This window comes from Artemia sp. Qi Xiang Cuo, chromosome 21 (assembly GCF_049724085.1).
Source record: "Artemia sp. Qi Xiang Cuo chromosome 21, ASM4972408v1, whole genome shotgun sequence".
Classification (NCBI taxonomy): domain Eukaryota; kingdom Metazoa; phylum Arthropoda; class Branchiopoda; order Anostraca; family Artemiidae; genus Artemia; species Artemia sp. Qi Xiang Cuo.
In genome coordinates this window covers 11,170,342-11,188,789 of record NC_142814.1, presented here as the reverse complement: position 1 = coordinate 11,188,789, position 18,448 = coordinate 11,170,342, and the positions used below count along the sequence as shown (strand labels likewise).

The 18,448-nt window shown below is 35.6% G+C and overlaps 1 protein-coding gene across 1 annotated transcript in view; it reads right to left on the bottom strand.

Moving 5' to 3' along the window:
• LOC148939232 (heat shock 70 kDa protein 14-like) overlaps nucleotides 1-7,533 on the bottom strand; it is an 82,461-nt gene extending 74,928 nt beyond the window's left edge. Inside the window, exon 1 of the mRNA XM_089107061.1 lies at nucleotides 7,444-7,533. The gene's annotated coding sequence lies outside the window, so the exon portion shown is untranslated. The remainder of the gene's footprint in view (nucleotides 1-7,443) is intronic.
• Between the last annotated feature and the right edge of the window lie 10,915 nt (nucleotides 7,534-18,448).

Genomic DNA, 18,448 nt, shown 5'->3' with positions numbered 1-18,448 from the left:
CTTGTAATTTACAATTAAGCTGATTTAGATGAGACATAACGTCTACCATAATTTTGTGTCCATGACATAAAAGTTTTGGATCCACTAATTTTCTGTTGGTTCTGGATATTAAATGCCCTTCTCAAGGAGAAATACATTAATTTCTATAAAAGGGATGCAAAACGTTTTAAAATGTCCCCTCTTGATAACTAACATACTTTACTATGAAGTAGAAGATCAGTGTACTCACTCTCTATTTCAACCATACATTCTTTGAATTAGTGATGATTAAGAACTTTAGCTAAAATAGAGTTGATAATTGTAATCACTAATTCCATAAATTTGCAAATTTTCCAGGAATATTTCCAGGAATTCTTCCAGGAATGTTTGCACACAAAGTAGAAGATCAGTGTACTCAATCTCTATTTCAACCATACATTCTTTGAATTAGTGATTATTAAGAACTTTAGCTAAAATAGAGTTGATAATTGTAATCACTAATTCCATAAATTTGCAAATTTTCCAGGAATATTTCCAGGAATTCTTCCAGGAATGTTTGCACACAAAGTGCTTCTTAATGAATGGTAAATAAATATTTTGTGATTGATTTTTTCTTTCAAAATAGAATCAAACTCTTTTTTCTTCCGCTGATCATACTGTTGGCCCAATCTGCTGAAATCAACACAATTATATTGAGGGGAATATAATGTTTATCCATACACTCAATTACAGCATGTGTGATATCTTCTCATGTGTCTGACCTTTCAAGTGGTAATATTCTTTGGGGCCTGAATTCTTTGGGGCCTGAATGAGAGATATATATATTACGAAATGTGAAACATGTGCAGCCTCCTTTATGTCACAAGACTTATCAGCTTTAATTGATAAAGCCAAAACCAATTTCAGATCTGCCATATGCTGTGTGTATATTCGAACAAATGTTAGTTGTTCTATCTTTAATAGTTTTGGAAGGCAATGGTAACTGTTTAATTCTTTTCAAAATATTTGCTTCTTTCTTACATTGTTTTAACTTAAACAAAAATTATACATAATTCTTGATTATAGAAGAATTTTAATTTATCAAAATAAAACGCAATTTTTTTCTTGCTAAGTTTTTTTTTTCGTAATACTACTACTACTACTACTACTACTAATAACTCACCCCAGCACCAAGTTGCCTGAGCCCAACACAGCTACGCACGATCCTCCTCCACCCCAATCTATTCAAAGCCTCCCTTTTTACACCCGCCCACGAAGTTCCCATTTCCTTTAAATCTTTCTTTATGATGTCCTCCCACCCCAGACGGGGACGACCTGCTTTTCATTTAGCCCTAGATGGTTGGCCAAAAAGAACAATCTTTGGCAATCTGTCATCCTTCATCCGCACAACGTGCCCTAACCACCTCAACCTTTCTTTCATTATAGCCCTAGAGAGCGGTATTGAACCACACCTTTCGTACAGCCTATTGTTTGAAATATGGTCAGTCAGCTGGGTACCCAGAACAATCCTTAAGCAATTTCTCTGGAAAACATCTAGCAAATCTTCATCCACTTTTCAGAGTGTCCATGCTTCAGAGCCATATTTGACCACTGCCATCACTGTAGTTTCTAATATTCTAATCTTGGTTTGCAGACTTATCTTCCTATTCTTCCAGACTTTTTTTTAACTGTGAAAAAACACCCTGAGCCTTGGCTATTCTATTTTTAACATCTTCACTGTTCCCACCATCTTTACTAATAATACCACCAAGGTAAGTGAAGCTGCCCACCTGATCAATCTTATCATTACCCAATATCACCTTTTCATCTTCACTTATTCTTAGCTTTAGTGACTTAGTCTTCCTAACATTAATTTTAAAACCAATTCTAGCACCCTGAACTCGCAAAACCTCTAAAACTTCATTCATTTTGCTCACACTTTCATCTAGGATGCTTAAATCATCAGCATAATCTAAGTCCGGGAGATTTTTCTTCCCCATTTGATTCCGTGGTCTCCCATTGCCTTTCCTGTGCTCCTTAAAACAAAGTCCATCAAAATAATCCATATAAAGGGGGATAGAACACAGCACTGCTTAACTCCTGATTTAATACAGAACCAGCTGCTAACCTCATTTCCTACCTTAACCGCAGCAGTGTTATTCTCATACATAGCACTAATCACCTTAATGTATTTGTCTGGTATACCATATAAGGATAAAACCTTTACTAAAGCTCTTCTATCGACAGAATCGAACGCTTGCTTGTAATCTATAAAACTGAGGACCAAAGGTGTTTGAAAACTCAGGCACTTCTCAATTATTACCCTGAGTGAAAATTTGGTCAACACATCCTCTACCTTTTCTAAAACCGCACTGCTCTTCTCTTAAAACTTTGTCTACGGCATCTCTCAGTCTAAAAAGTATCATATTACTAAGTAATTTGCTACCTACAGAGACCAGATTAATGCCTCAATAATTACTACACTCACTTTTATTACCTTTCTCATAAAGTGGCTTAATTAAGGCTTTCCTAAAAATCGTTAGGTACTTCCCCTTTTTCAAAAATCATATTCATAATCTTCAATAAATTATTTCTAACCTCAGTGCCACTATATTTAAGAAACTCATTTACCACCCTATCAGCACCTAGACCCTTATTATTCTTTAATCCTTTTAGTACTTTCGCTAATTCCTCATCACAAAACAAAACTTCCTTCACATCCAAGGTATCACAAACTTTTTCATTTTCCTCTATATTTTTTCCTGCAACTCTATCTTGGTTAAGCAAGTTTTCAAAGTGTTTGGCCCATCTCTCTTTAGTTTTTTCCTTATCGCTAATTGCGACCCCGTTCCTATCTTTAACTGGGACAAGTCCGGATTGACTACTCCCTCTCAATTTGTTAACGTGCCAGTACAATATTTTACTATTATGCAGTCTAGCTTGTATAAGTCCTTTCTCTTTTCTATTAAACATAAAACTTTTTCACTAATATTCTTAGCTGCAGTTCTAGCTTTCTATTAGTCTGTTCTTGGATTTTGGAACATACCTAACCTCCCCCTCCTACAAGCATGACACCCGAATAACTGGAAGAGTTCAAAGACATGCCACCAAATTCATCATGGGTCTACAAAATATGCAGTATGATAAGAGACTATAGCACCTAAAACTACCAATGCTGGTCTTCAGGCATTGCAGATGTAATATGATGCTGACCTACAAATATAACAGTCAACCAAACAACACCCTCCTCACAAAACATACAGGTCAACACAACACTAGAGGACACTTGCAGAAGCTAGCAAAGCAAAGAGTGAGGACCAGAATATGCCAACACTTTTTTACCAAGCATATTTTTGACAACTGCAACAGCATTCAAGACAAAACTGTGGCTGCACCCACTAGTGTCTTCTTCAAGTCAAGACTTGACAAAGAATGGAACAACAAGCCATGAAAATGTCAGTGGGACAGTCTGTCCATCTCATCTGCCAACTAATGCAACATCAATGGGCCCATAACACAGTGACATTCTAAATTATCATCATCAATGTAGAGCAGATCCAGCAAGGACCTTAATTTTGCTCTGAAGTGCAAATTAAGGTAATTAAGGGGTAATTTTTTTGCTGTTCATATTACTGACTTAAAAATAAAGTGAACATACCACTCAATGCCTTTTTTATGCTCTTTAGGAATAAAATAATTGATTCTATTGGAAGTTCAAATTCACCCACCCCTCTAATGTGCAAATATTTACCCTGAATTGTTAGTACTCAAAAAAGCTATCAACAGCAGATAAGTGATTGAAAATCGGGCAAAGGTAAGCCATTGACTCGTTAATAAGTGTTTCAAGAGTAATATTTTTCCGAAACAATCATTTGCAGATATTTAAACCTTTTCTATTAGACAAGTCAAATATAAAATGATTTCCTACTGTTTCAAGTTTTTTGAATATTGTTTACAAAAACGCCACTGAATTTTGCAATTAAAAAAATTTGCTGTCAACAATTCATGACATATTCCAATTCAGGGTATATATTTGCACATTTGGGGGGTGGGGTGGGTAAATTTGAATTTCTGATAGAAGCAATTATTAATTTTGTAGAGAGCATAAAAAAGGACAACAACTGGTATGTTCACTTTTTATTTGTAAGTCAATAATATGAATTGTGAAAAATTTACCCAACTTAAGATTCATTTAAGGATATATTCTGCATCAAAAAATAAAATTCAGGAACTCCTGGAATTCAGAAATTCAAAATTACTAGGCTACTTTCAATTCAATGTAGGCCAAATAATAACTACACTAGGCATACATAAAGAGTATTGACTCCCATTATCAGTTCCCCTTTAAATATGAGCTCAGATGGTGTGTCAAGAGTTCCTTGCATTGGAAATCCTCAATAATTTAGTTTCATTTACATTGAAGTAAAAAAAAAATGATATAAATATGTATTTTTGGATCTTTCAAAAGTTGTTTTCAGAATTGCATAGTTTCCTTCTCTATAGCCCCAAGTCTGCCTTAATGCCAGTATCTCAGTACACAGTTAACTGGAAAATTTGTAATTTATTGGTATGTTTTAAGAAAAAAAATAATTAAGTTGGCTAGACCTAGGCTATTGAAGTAGGCTAGTTTCCAGAATTGTATTGTGTCTCCAACTGAAAAATGATAGAACTGATGCCTATTAAATAGTACAAAAAACCTTTAATAAGTTACACTAAAATTCTACTTTAGCTACTTTTGGCTACCTTGGAAAGGGTTTAAATTAGGAAAATGAAACTTTCAGGGATGGGTCTACAGGCTAAACTATGTCCCAGGAAGGTATTTTGAAGTACCTACCTCCAATACTTCTCTTTTTAGAGGGTCCTGACCTTTAAAAATCTGTGTGTTACAAAAGTGAAACCTAGCCAAATAGATCTTCTGCTTAAATGGAATTTTTCTCAACAAAATTTTTCTCAGATTCCCAATCCCAATTTGTTCAATCCCAATTTAGGCCTATAAGGTTTTAAAGGTATGCAAAAACACTTCCTAAATTTTGAAAAAAAAAACATTGATTCTACTCAAATAACAGGAATTGCAATTTCAGAACTAAAGCCAGAGAAAAAGAAACCAATAACTCAAAATTAAGGTAAAATGTTGTTTTGTCAAATTTTCAATAGGTATAGGTCTGTCATGTAGGCAAATATCAGGACCCTTCAGAGGAAAAAGGAGTGAAGGTAAGGGTAAAATTCTACTTCAGCTACTTTTGGCTATCTTGGAAAGGGGTTGGGTTAGGAAAATGAAACTTTCAGGGATGGGTCTATAGGTTAGATATATATCCCAGGAAGGTGTTCTGAAGTACCTATCTCCAAACCTCCCCCTCCCCTCTATACTGTGTAAATTATTGCATGTTACTAGCTGTTTTGGCTTCACATTTCATACAATATTGCTATCATAATTAGGCTATCAACCGCTGCTTACCTTACACAACTTCAGCTTTTAATCTTGTTAATGAAAATATATTCCACAATCCTATTTCCATTAATTGCCATTTAATTTTTTTCCCATAGCTGATGTTGGTTATGGTATAATGGAACCAGGTATGTGATGTCACAAAACTTTGCTTATCATAACCCCTTAAGGGTAGTTTGCAGGTTGAGGAGACAGCAGTGGTGTTGATAAGCCATTTAAACATTCTTAATTAGTGAAAGGATTTGACAAGAGATTTTTGAAATCCCCTTGTCCCCAAACTCTAAAATTTCTAAAATTGTAGTTTAAATACTTTTTACCATGGTTACAGCAGTAGCTACAACATAGAAGATATTTTTGAGGATTTTGGAGGACAAATTATGTCATGGGACAATGTTTATGAAATCCTCCTTCACCCCAAACTCAAAATTTTTCAAAATTCAACTTTAGAAGCTTTTTTAAATATTTCTATAGTGCTAAGACATACAACACTACAAACATCAGAATTGACTTAAGAGTACAAATCATGTAATGGGAAGATGTTTTTGAAATTCCCCTTCACCCCTAACTCAAAATTTTCTAAAATTCTACTTTAGAAGCTTTTTAAATATTTCTAAAGCACTAATAGATAGAGCACTACAAACATCAGAATCGACTATAAAGGACAAGTTATGTCATGGGAAGATGTTTTTGAAATCCCCCTTCACCCCAAACTCAAAATTTTCCAAAATTCTACTTTAGAAGCTTTTTTTAAATATTTCTTATGTAATGGGAGATGATTTTGAAATCCCCCTTCCCCCTAAACTCAAAATTTTCCAAAATTCTACTTTAGAAGCTTTTTTAAATATTTCTAAAACGCTAAGACATAGAGCATGGTATTTGTTTAGCCTTGGGACACCTCATAAGGAGATATGTTAAGAAAACAATTCTTACTTTAAAATATGTATAATGATCCTAGTTCTTATATTATCCAATGGGAGAACCCTTATCATCAAGTCTTTCCTCTAAAAATCCTTCTTTTTCAAGCTTAAAAGAAAATGTTTCCAAAACCCATGCTAAAAGTACCATGTTGCTTAAGTCTTTTGAAATTGCTGCTGTAAACTGCCGCCAAATCAGTTGTTTTATAGATAGTGTATAACACGTGTTTAGCATGTGTGTAAAAAAAAGTGTTTAAAGAAAAAGAAGTGGTAAATTGAAATTATAGAAATTGTGAATCAAAATGAAATTTTTGCCACTGCTTATTAAAAAAAACAGTATTTTCGCCAGTGCTCATTAAAAAAAACCTAACCTTCTTTATATTATTTCATTTCTTTTCAATGCTGTGCATATTTTGTATTTTTGGTTTTTCGCCGAAAATACAATGTTTTGATTTTCACCACTGCTATTAATATTTTGTATTTACGCCACTGCTATTTGCCCTTCACCACTGCTCTTTTCTATTAAAAAGACCGGCATGAACACTATCTATAAAAGAACTTATTAGGTGGCAATTTAAAAAGGCTTAAGCATTGAATTGAAAACATGGTGATATTTGGAAACTTTTTCTCTTTTGAGGATTTTTAGAGGAAAGACTTGATGATAAGGGGGTTCTCCCCTTGGATAATATAACAACTAGGATCATTATACATATTTTAAAGTAAGAATTGTTTTCTTAACATGTCTCCTTATGAGGTGTCCCAAGGCTAAACAAATACCTAGAGCACTACAAACATCAGAATCAACTTCAGAGGACAAATTATGTAATGGGAAGATGTTTTTTAAATACCCCTTGATCAAATTGACATACCTTAGCCTGTACACCTATCCCTTAAAGTTTTATTTACCTAACCCAACCCTTTTCCAAGATAGCCAAAAGTATCTAAAGTAGAATTTTACCGAGTTATGTACTTCAAAATACCCTCCCAGGACATACTTTAGCCTGTAGACCCATCCCTGAAAGTTTCATTTTCATAGTCTAACCCCTTTCCAAGATAGCCAAAAGGAGCTAAAGTAAAATTTTACCAAAGATACAAACAAACAAAAATTCTAATCAGTTCATTAACCTGAGAATAATTCCTGCTCTGTATGCTTTTTGAATTTGGTCTTTTTTCTTTTTTTAGGTGAGACAATTTCTTCCTAGAAAGGATAACGACATAATTTCGGCGTTTTCTTCGAAAGACTTTTCGTCGTTCGGCAGATTCTGCCAGTATACCATTGTGCTGATTCGGCGATGGAAGTGGTTTCCAATCAAAGACAAATCTACTACTACTACAAATAAGTCACCACAGCAATGCACACTCCGCATCTATCCTAATCTATTCAAATTGTGCCTCTTTACACCCTTCCAGCACGTTCCCATTTCTCCTAAATCTTGCTTTGCGACTTCTTTCCGCTTCGACCACGGCCGACCTGTTTCCGTTTAACCCTAGACGGTTAACCGAAAAGGACAGTCTTTGGAAATCCATCACCCGCAAAACATGCCCTCGCCAACTCAACTTTTTTCTCACTATAGCCAAAAAAATGAGATTGAACCACATTTTTCGTACAGCCTACTGTGTAAAATACATCTAATCTGTCGGTTATTCAAAACAATTTGTAGGCAATTTCTTTGAATCACATCTAGCCGATCTTCCTCTGTTTCTGGAGGGCCCATGCCTTAGAACCATGTTTTACTACACTCATAACTATAGCTTTCAATGCTCTAATCTTGGTTTTCCTATATATCTTTAGATTCTTCCAGTTTTTTTAAATGTTAAAAAACACTGTGAGCCTTGGCTGTTCTACTTTTGACATTTTGACGGCACCCAACTTCTTCGCCAACAATACAAACAAGGTAACTCAAGCTGTCCAGTTGATAACCCTATATTACCTTTTCGTCTTCACCTATTCCTAGCCTTAGCAACTTAGTCTTCTTAACAGTAATTTTCATACCTATTCTAGTATTTTGAACTCGCAACAGTTCTAAAAATTCCTTTATTTTGCGAACACATTCATTTTGGTTTCTTTTATTATTGTATACCGCTTCAAAACCTATGATATCTTAATAATTAGTGATTATCAAAACATGAATGCATCGTTTAAACAAACTGATTGTTAATTAAACATGGCAACACTGTATTAAAACGTTCGTTAGCATCATCACGAATAGCTTCAAGGCACGCTATATAGTCAAAACTTTTTAAAATTGTAAAATATGCTCGTTAAAATTACGCACTATATATTTAGGATAGGATAAGATATTTATTTTTAAAAAAGTCTCTATCACAAGCCCACAAAGGGCCAAATTTGAACTTCGTAGTCGACAAATCATCTGGTTACACGAAAACTGGCAAAAATGCAAAAAAAAACAAAGAAAAAAATCATAATGCATAATCATTTTTGAGTCAAAAATCTAACTGTAAAAAGTCAATGAAAAAGTTAAAAACATAAAATCTGGTCAATTTAAACTTAAACAAATACAAGTCAGAAAAAAAAATGGACACTAAAAACTGTCAATAATTTGACTGCATATACTCAGTAAAAAAGTTAAGAAGATAAAAATTGGTAAAAAAAAGGGGGAGGGACAAAAGCGAGTGAATAAACGCAAAAAAAAGAACAAAATGTAAAATATATATAAAAATTGAAAGGGAAATTAAAAATGAATGGGGTGCAGAAGCGTCACTAGCCTATTAATTTTTTTTTTGGGGGGGGGGGACGTCCAAAATATGCCAACGAATTTGGGTAGGTGTTGACGACAACCGACGTTCTTTGACTCAGAATCTACAATGACGAGTAAACGTTCTTTAGTGGCCCCTTTCTATCATTGTTCCTTACACCTACAACCGAACTCTCTTCATGGTTGGCAGCGGGTGTTTCGTCTGCGAAGATGCCAAAGAAGTCAGCTTCATTAACTTCTGCTACGATTTTTGAACTAGCTGTGTTCGAACAATCGCAATTAATTTATTTTGGCCTCTACCCGACAGATAGCTGGTGACATTCGGGTTCATCTAGTTTTCCATTCAAAGGTCCATTTCGATGTTTTGTCTCGAAGAAGTTTGGCTAGCTCAATGTGATTCTCCCAGTTATCATTTTCCCCACGAAATGCCAGCCTTTGTTTACCTAGAAAGGTGGTAACATCTAGCAACATGTTTATAATGTGGCGCCCTCTCTTCCTCTCTTTTTCCGACTCTATATTTTTCGTTAGATTCTCCTTACTAAGCTTGGCAATGATTTGTCTCTCTTTATCATAGGTAGCACACTAGCGCTGCCTAAGTAAAGAACAAAGTTGGCACAATGTGTTATTTATTTTCTTGTTTCGGCCAGGGCATTTCGTTTCGGAGGAGTCGTGTTAGAAACTTCAAAAAGGGCTCATTCAATTGGAAATTGGAATGGCTAGTGCCAATTTTAATAGTCAAAAGTGATTGGAAGGCAACTAATACCCTTTCCATGCCCACCATTTCCCCAAACAAATCCAATCAAACTTTTGAGATAGCCATTTTGTTCAACATAGTTGATTTCCAGATAGAAATTATGTTTTGAGGATCACACTGTCCCCACAGCCCTCAGGACAAGGGTTGTCAGTTATGCCCTGTGGCATATAAAGTTTTTTATAGAAACCTTTGTCGTAGAAACTTCAAAAAAGGCTCATTCGTGGAAATTCAAAGGACTAGTGCCCTTTTTAATAGTCGAAAGTGATTAGAGGGCAATTAACCTCCCTTTCACGCCCACCTTTTCCCCAAACACATCCAATCAAAATTTTGAGATAACAATTTTGTTCAACGTAGTTGAAAGTTCTGGACAGTAGGTCTTTGTGGAATACAACCCCCCATAGCCCTCAGGGCAAGGGTTGTAAGCTATGTTCTGGGGGCATCTAAGGTTTTTATAGAAAGTGTTGTCGCAGAAACTTCAGAAAGGGCTCATTCGATTGGAAATTGAAAAAGCTAGTGCCCTTTTTAATAGTCGAAAGTGATTGGAAGGCAACTAACACCTCTTCCACGCCCGCCATTTCCCCACACACATCCAATCAAAATTTTGAGATAACCATTTTATTCAACGCAGTTGAATGTTCCCGAAATTATATCTTTGAGCCGGACACTCCCCCATAGTCTTCAGTGCAAGGGTTATAAGTTATGCCCTGGGGGCATATAAGTTTTTTATTGAAAGCTTTGTCGTAAAAACTTGAAAAAGGGCTCATTCGATTAGAAATGCAAAGAGCTATTGCCTGTTTTAATAGTCGAAAGTGTTTAGAGGGCAACTAAACCTCCTCTCACGCCCACCTTTTCTCCAAACACATCTAATCAAAATTTTTAGATAGGCATTTTGTTCAACGTAGTTGAAAGTTTTAGAAATTAGGTCTTTAAGGATGACACAGCCCTTAGGGCAACGGTTGTAAGTTGTGCCCTGGGGTTATATAAGGTTCTTATAGAAAGTTTTGTCGTAGAAACTTCAAAAAGGGCCCATTTAATAGGAAATTGAAATGGCTAGTGCCCTTTTTAATAGTTGAAAATGATTGGAGGGCAACTGATCCCCTCTCCCGCCCACCATTTCCCCAACATATACAATCAAAATTTTGAGATTGCCATTTTTTTCAACGTAGTTTAAAGTTCTGGAAATTTGGTCTTTATGGATGACAACCCCCCACAGCCCTCAGGGAATGGGTTGTCGGTTATGCCCTGGGGGCAGATAAGTTTTTTTTAGAAACCGATGTTGTGGAAACTTCAAAAAGTGCTCATTCGATTGGAAATAAAAAGGGCTAGTGCGGTTTTTAATAGTCGAAAGCGAATGGATAGCAAGTAACCCCCCTCTCACGCTAACCATTTCCCAAACACATTTTTTTTCAATCAAAGCCTAGAGAGAGTAGTATAAAGTTCTGAAAATTATATATTTGAGGATGAAAAGCCCCCAGAGCGCCAAGGGCAAAGGTTGTAAGCTATGCCCTTAGGGCATATAAGGTTTTTGCAGATATCTTTGTCGTAGAAACTTCAAAAAGGGCTCATTCAATTGGAAATTGAGAGGGCTAGTGCCCTTTTTAATAGTCGAAAGCGATTGAAGGGTAACTAACCCCCCTCTCACACTTGCTATTTCCCCAAACACATCCAATCAAAATTTTCAGATAGCCATTTTGTTCAAAGTTGTTGAAAAATCTGGAAATTAGGTCTGTGAGGATAACACCACCCCAGAGCCCTCAAGGCTAAGGTTGTAAGTTATGCCCTGGAGGGATATAATGTTTTTTATTGAAATCTTTGTCGTAGAAACTTCAAAAAGGGCTCATTCGATTGGAAATTCAAAGGGCTAGTGTCCTTTTTAACAGTCAAAAGTGGTTTTCAACGTAGTTGAAAGTTCTGGAAATTAGGTCTTTAAGGATGACAACGCCCCCCACTCTCCCAGCCTTCAGGGCAAGGATTGTAAGTTAAGCCCTTGGGGCATATCAGGTCTGTAAGAGATAGTTTTGTCGTAAAAACTTCAAAAGGGGCTCATTCAATTGGAAATTGAAAGGGCTAGTGCCCCTTGTAATAGCCAAAAGTGATTGGAGGACAACTAGCCCCCCCTTTCACGCCCACCATTTCCCGAACACATACAATAAATATTATTAGGTAACCATTTTTTCAATGTTGCTGATAATTCCAAAGAATGACTCTTTAAGGATAACAACCCCCCACAGTCTCTACTTCAAAAGTTGAAATTTGTCACCTGGGGGCATCTGAGGTTTTATAGAAAGGGTTTTCTTAGAAACTTCAAAAAGGGTTCATTCGATTGGCTAGAATGAAACTGAAATGGCTAGTGCCCTTTTTAATAGTTGAAAATAATTCGAGGGCAACGAGTCCCCTCTCACGCTCACCATTTCCCCAACAACATATAATCAAGATTTTGAGATAGCAACTTTTTCAACGTATTTGAAAGTTTTGGAAATTATGTCTTTGAGGATGAACCCCCCCCCCCCCCACAGCCCTCAGGGCAAGGGTTGTAAGTTATGCCCTGGGGATACACAAGGTTTTTATAGAAAGCGTTGTCGTAGAAACTTCAAAAGGGGCTCTATCGATTGGTAATTGAGAGGACTAGTGCCCTTTTAATAGTGAAAATTGATTGGAGGATAACTAATCCCCTCTCACGCCCACCATTTCCCCAAACACATCCAATCAAAATTTTGATATAGTCATTTTGTTGAAAGTAGTATAAAGTTTTGGAAATTAAGTCTTTGAGGATTGTAACCCCCCTCACAGACCTCAGAGCAAGGATTATAAGTTATGCCTTGGGGATACACAAGGTTCTTATAGAAAGCGATGTTGTAGAAACTTCAAACAGGGCTCATTCAATTGGAAATTGAAAGGGTTAGTGCACTTTTTATAGTCGAAAATGATTGAAGGGCAACTAACCCCCCTCCGCTTCCCCAAATATATCAAATTTTTTTTTAAGATAGCCATTTTGTTCAACGCTGTTGAATGTTCTGGAGATTATGTATTTTAAGATGACAGACCCCCCCAGAGCTCCCAGAGCAAAGGTTGTAAGCTATGCCCTGGGGGCATATAAGGTTTTTATATAAAGCGTTGTCGTAGAAACTTCAAAAGGGGCTCTTTCGATTGATAATTGAGAGGACTAGTGCCCTTTTAATAGTGAAAAGTGATGGGGGGGGGGGGGTAACTAATCCCCTGTCATGCCCACCATTTCCCTAAACACATCCAATCAAAATGTTGATATAGTCATTTTGTTGAACGTAGTTGAAAGTTTTGGAAATTAAGTCTTTGAGGATTACAACCCCCCTCACAGACTACACAAGGTTTTTATAGAAAGCGATGTTGTAGAAACTTCAAACAGGGCTCATTCGATTGGAAATTGAAAGGGTTAGTGAACTCTTTACAGTCGAAAATGATTGAAGAGCAACTAACCCCCCTCCGCTTCCCCAAGTATATCCAAAAAAATTTAAGATAGCCATTTTGTTCAACGTTGTTGAATGTTCTGGGAATTATGTATTTTAGGATGACAACCCCCCCCCCCCCAAAGCCCCCAGAGCAAAGGTTGTAAGTTATGCCCTGGGGGCATATAAGGTTTTTATATAAAGCGTTGTCGTAGAAACTTCGAAAGGGACTCTTTCGATTGGTAATTGAGAGGACTAGTGCCCTTTTAATAGTGAAAAATGATTGGAGGGTAACTAATCCCCTCTCACGCCTACCATTTTCCCAAACACATCCAATCAAAATTTTGATATAGTCATTTTGTTGAACGTAGTTGTAAGTTCTGGAAATTAAGTCTTTGAGGATTACACCCCCCTCCCCCCACAGACCTCATGGCTAAGGTTGTAAGTTATGCCTGGGGGCGTATAATATTTTTATAGAAAGCAGGTCGTAAAAATTTCAAAAAGGGCTCAGTCGATTGGAAATCGAAACGGCTATTGCCCTTCCAATTTTTTTATGAAAGTTTTTCGAAATAAAAGTAAAAAAACTCCATTAAACCAAACATGAACAAAAATTGAATCAAATAATTTACCAAGCATACAACCACCACAAATTAGTATCAATAAATAAATGAAACCCAAAACAAAGAGAAATTAAAATAAGTCAAACTTAAAACGAGCAGAAATTAGTCTGAGTGGAGTTCTAAACCATATGCTTTCTAAAAGCCAGAATATAATTTGTACTTTACTGAAAATTTTTTTAAAATGTTTTCCCTTTTGTAACTTTAAGAAATCAAAAATAATTAAGATATCAAAGAATAAACATCAGCATGTATTTATTAAACTGACAATGCACATTTTTTCAGCATATTCATTTGAACTTTTTTTCAGCAACGTACAAATTATATTCTGGCTTTTAGAAAGCATAGGGTTTAGAACCCTACTCAGATTAATTTATGTCTTGGCGCTCTTGCTTCGAATTTTGTGCCAGTTTTTAGTTCCTATTATAAATGAGAATCTTTGTTTCTTGATTCGCGGCCAGGCCCTGTTGTAAACAACCAAGAGGCAAAGCAGTAAGCTAAATATTTCTCGACTCTATACTCTAGGAGCGGGTAGTCATGGTACCAGTTTCTAACAAACCGCAACTGGTGTTTGGAACTGTGGATTGGATTTCCTTGTTTTTTGAAACATTGATTTTTGGTTGAAATGATCCTAGTTAGAAGCTTCATATTTTCTGAGTTTGATTTTTTTTTCTTGAACCCGGGATTGTGCTTGACTCTTACGATTCCAGTTTGCTGTAAATTTTTGGCTTCAGGTTCTACTCCTTCCATTCTTGACACTTTCTGAGAAGTGGACTTTTCTGTCTGACTAATAAGCTCAGTTCCATATTCGCTGATTAATAGTCCTATGTCTAGTGGTTGTATTGCAGCATCCAGTTCGTTAGTGATGGAATCCAACTTAACTTCAAGTGTCAGCTTTCCTTGCTACCTCGGTACAGTCAACAATGCAAGAAAGAATAGCAAAGATATTGCTAATTCATACCGTTTCTTTGTGATCAATTTCTGAACAGAGAACTTCTTCCAATAATTTTTTTCTTAGTTGCAGACCTGAGAGGATAAGTAACTTCGATGTTTTTCAACCGCATCTTTTTCTATTCAGACTCCGGTATTTGTCAAGGATGCACCAAGACAAACTTCTTCAAGTGATATCTGAAATGTTACTTTGATTTAACCACAGTTGTTTGTCTGTATTTATTTCACTCATTCAAAAAAATTGAAAAACTCGAAACAGATTCAAAAACCTTTATAAGGAAACCCGGCCATAACCTATTAAACTTGAAAGGCAATTTCAAAACCATATTATTCTTTGCTTCTTGCAGGCAATTTGGTACGCTTTAGTTTAGTTCGGTTCCATTTTAAAGCATACTCCAAAAGAAAAGAGAGTAAGAACCCCAAAAGTAGAGAACAAGCTCAAACGTTTAGAGATACGCTGTATAGTAATACCGAAATTTTGTATATAGATATTTAAGTATGATCCAATATCTCTAAAACCCAAGCGTCTCCAATACTTTAATACTGTAGGAAAGACCACATACTGGGAATGTCCTCTAACTCACAAAAACAAAATTAAGTTAGGTAGAAATACAAAAAGTTTGCGTATTACAAGGACGTGTTCACCGCCCTTCAGGATAACTCATCTTTTTATCATGTAAAATTAAAAATTAAAGATAGATTTTTTAATTATCCCTGATCTTATTGTCATTTCCTCGTTTAAAAATAAAAAATTATTGAGTGTTTCAATCAAATATTTTTAAACCCTTTAACAAACTGACGCTAGTTGGTCAAATTTTCCCTTAAAATTAAGATTCTGCCCAAACTTTGGGAGTCTATCCTATCAAATCGTGTACTTAAACCAAGGAAATCAGCTGAAATTTCGTGACAAACATCTTAGCAGTGTCAAAATTCGAGATGAGAGGTGGCTGTGACTGCAAAACACTAAAACAAGAGGCAACACTGAAGACAGACTAAGCTTTCTGTTGACTCATATTGCACTAAGCTACCTTGCTGTTCAAAATGAAGTTCACTCCTGACAGGGCCTTCTACAGTTTCCTTTGAGCTTCCTGGCCGTAACCATTTTGGAATATCAAATAAAGTGGTCTTTTACACAACCTTTGGCCTAATATTCGCTTTGATTTTTGAATGTGAATAGCTCGATAATCAGAGTTAAATTCGTAATACCTTTCATCTTTCTGTCTTTGAAACAAACTTCACACACAAGCTTTATTCTAGTTCTGAATATTTTTTGTTCTGCAAACATTTTCATGTACTGATGATCTAAACAAATAAAACAGTGCTCCAAGCTTCCTTTTAGGTTAAAATGCAGAATCACACTAATTCAAGTTGCAATTCCTAGATCACAGAGAAACTTGATTCCCTGTAAACTTTCATCACTCTTGGCAAAATCTACTTATTTGCATGTTTAAATGCTTACTGGTTACAAGAGTACGTTCTTACTTTTGCTGCAGGTGTCTTTATAAGGATCCAAGCAAAAGACTAAATGATATAGAAGAATTAACAAGTATCCTCATAAGCCTAAAATGATTTTATATTTACTATCATTTTCCGTTTGAAATATATTTGAATTTTTTTCTCAATTCTTTTCCACAGGACAGTCGAGCCTAAAATATAAAAAAAAAAAAACAAGTTTTTTAAACTGAAAGTAAGGAGCGACATTAAAACTTAAAACGAACAGAAATTATTCCGTATATGAAAGAGGCTTTCCCCTCCTCAACGCCTCGCTCTTTACGATAAAGTATTTATTGTTTTAAAAAATAAATCTTTGAAAAAGAGTCAAACTTTAGAGTAAAGAGCGATGCGTCGTGGTGGGGATCTCCCCTTTCGTATAAGTAATAAATTCGGGTGATTTTAAGTTTTAATGTCGCTCCTTACTTTCAGTTTAAAAAACTTGTTTTTTTTATATTTAATTTCTGATCGTTTTTTAGTTAATGCAGCTTTTATTTTGGCTAACCGTCATTGAATGAGTAAACAAAATTTGTATAAAAATTTTACTTTTCTTTTGCTAAATGGATGTCTTTACAAATTAACTTACGTAACTAACTTCTATATTCGTATATTTTTCTTTTGGCAAAAATACAAAGTTGTAGATTTTTGCAGATATGAGCTTGAAACCTATGTAATAGGGTTTTCTGATACGCTGAATCTGACGGTGTGATTTTCATTAAAATTCTTTCACTTGTAGGGGATGTTTCCCCCCTCTTTAAAAAATCGAGTAAATTTTCTCAGGATCGTAGCCTTTGATGAGTAATACTAAACTTAATAAAATTCATATATCTAGAGTCAGCATTATAAACACATTCTATTGATACATTTATTGACAGCAAAATTCCGTTTTTAAAAGTTTCGATTACTATTGAGCCATATCGCTTGTTTTTTTATTGTTTTTTTTTATTACGTTTATGTTATTACGTATATGAGAGGGTGCTCCCCTTAGTCAATACCAAGCTCTTTACGTTAAAATTTAAAAAAAATTTTTATACAAAAACCCATTAATCACAAAGGCCTTTTAATTATAATAGATAGCTCTTTTGAAATAACTAAAAAAAAAACTGTTGCGTAATGAGGGTGTTTTTGACTTGGGGGAGAACCCCCTCCCATACGTTATAATTTCTGTTCGTTTTAAGTTCTAATGTTGCTTCTTACTTTCAGTTGAAAAAACTTGTTTTTTTTATTTAATTTCTGATTGTTTTTTTAAATAATACTTGGAAATCCGGCGCCCCCTTCACAGAAATGTCCCTTACCCCAAAGAAACATCCTCCAAGGAAAAATTCTTCAGAGTAACCCCCTCCTCTAGCCCCCCCCCCCTCCAGAAAAAAATCTTTCCTGAAAATGTCTGTATGCTTCCCAATAACCAATAAATAATGCTGGCAAGTCCGGCGCCCCCTTTATGGCAATTTCCCTTCCCCCAGGAAAACTTCCTTCATGGACAGTTCCTCCAACTTAACCCCCGACCCACCCTTCCCTCCCACTACCAGAAAAAAAACCTCCTGAAAACTTCTGTATACTTCCCAATAACAAATGCTGTATGTTAACATTGGGTAAAGTTCATAACTTTTAGCCCTCCCCCTGGAGACCTCGGGGGATTAATTCATCCTAAAAGACATATTTATCATATTTTCGGCCATGCTGAACAAAAAGGCTATCTCAAAATTTTGATCGGATGACATTGGGAAAAAAATAAGCGTGGGAGGGGGCCTAGTTGCCTTCCATTTTTTTGTTCACTTAAAAAGGGCACTAGAACTTTTAATTTCCGCTCCAATGAGCCCTCCTACGATTTTATTGGACCCCTGGTTCTATACTAACACCACTGAAAAAAAAACAAAAAAAAAAAACAAATAAACACGCAACTGTGATATTTCTTCGGGCAAAAAATGCAAAATTACACATTTTTTTATATAGGTGATTGAAACCTCTACAGTAGGGTTTTCTGATACGCTGAATATGATGGTGTGATCTTCATTAAGGTTCTATAACTTTTAGGGGGTTTTTCCCCCTTTTTTGAGAATCAGCCAAATTTTCTCAGGCGCGTAACTTTTGATAGGTAGGACTAAACTTGATGAAAGTTATATATTTGAAATCAGCATTGAAATCTGATTCTTTTGATGTATCTATTGGTATCAAAAC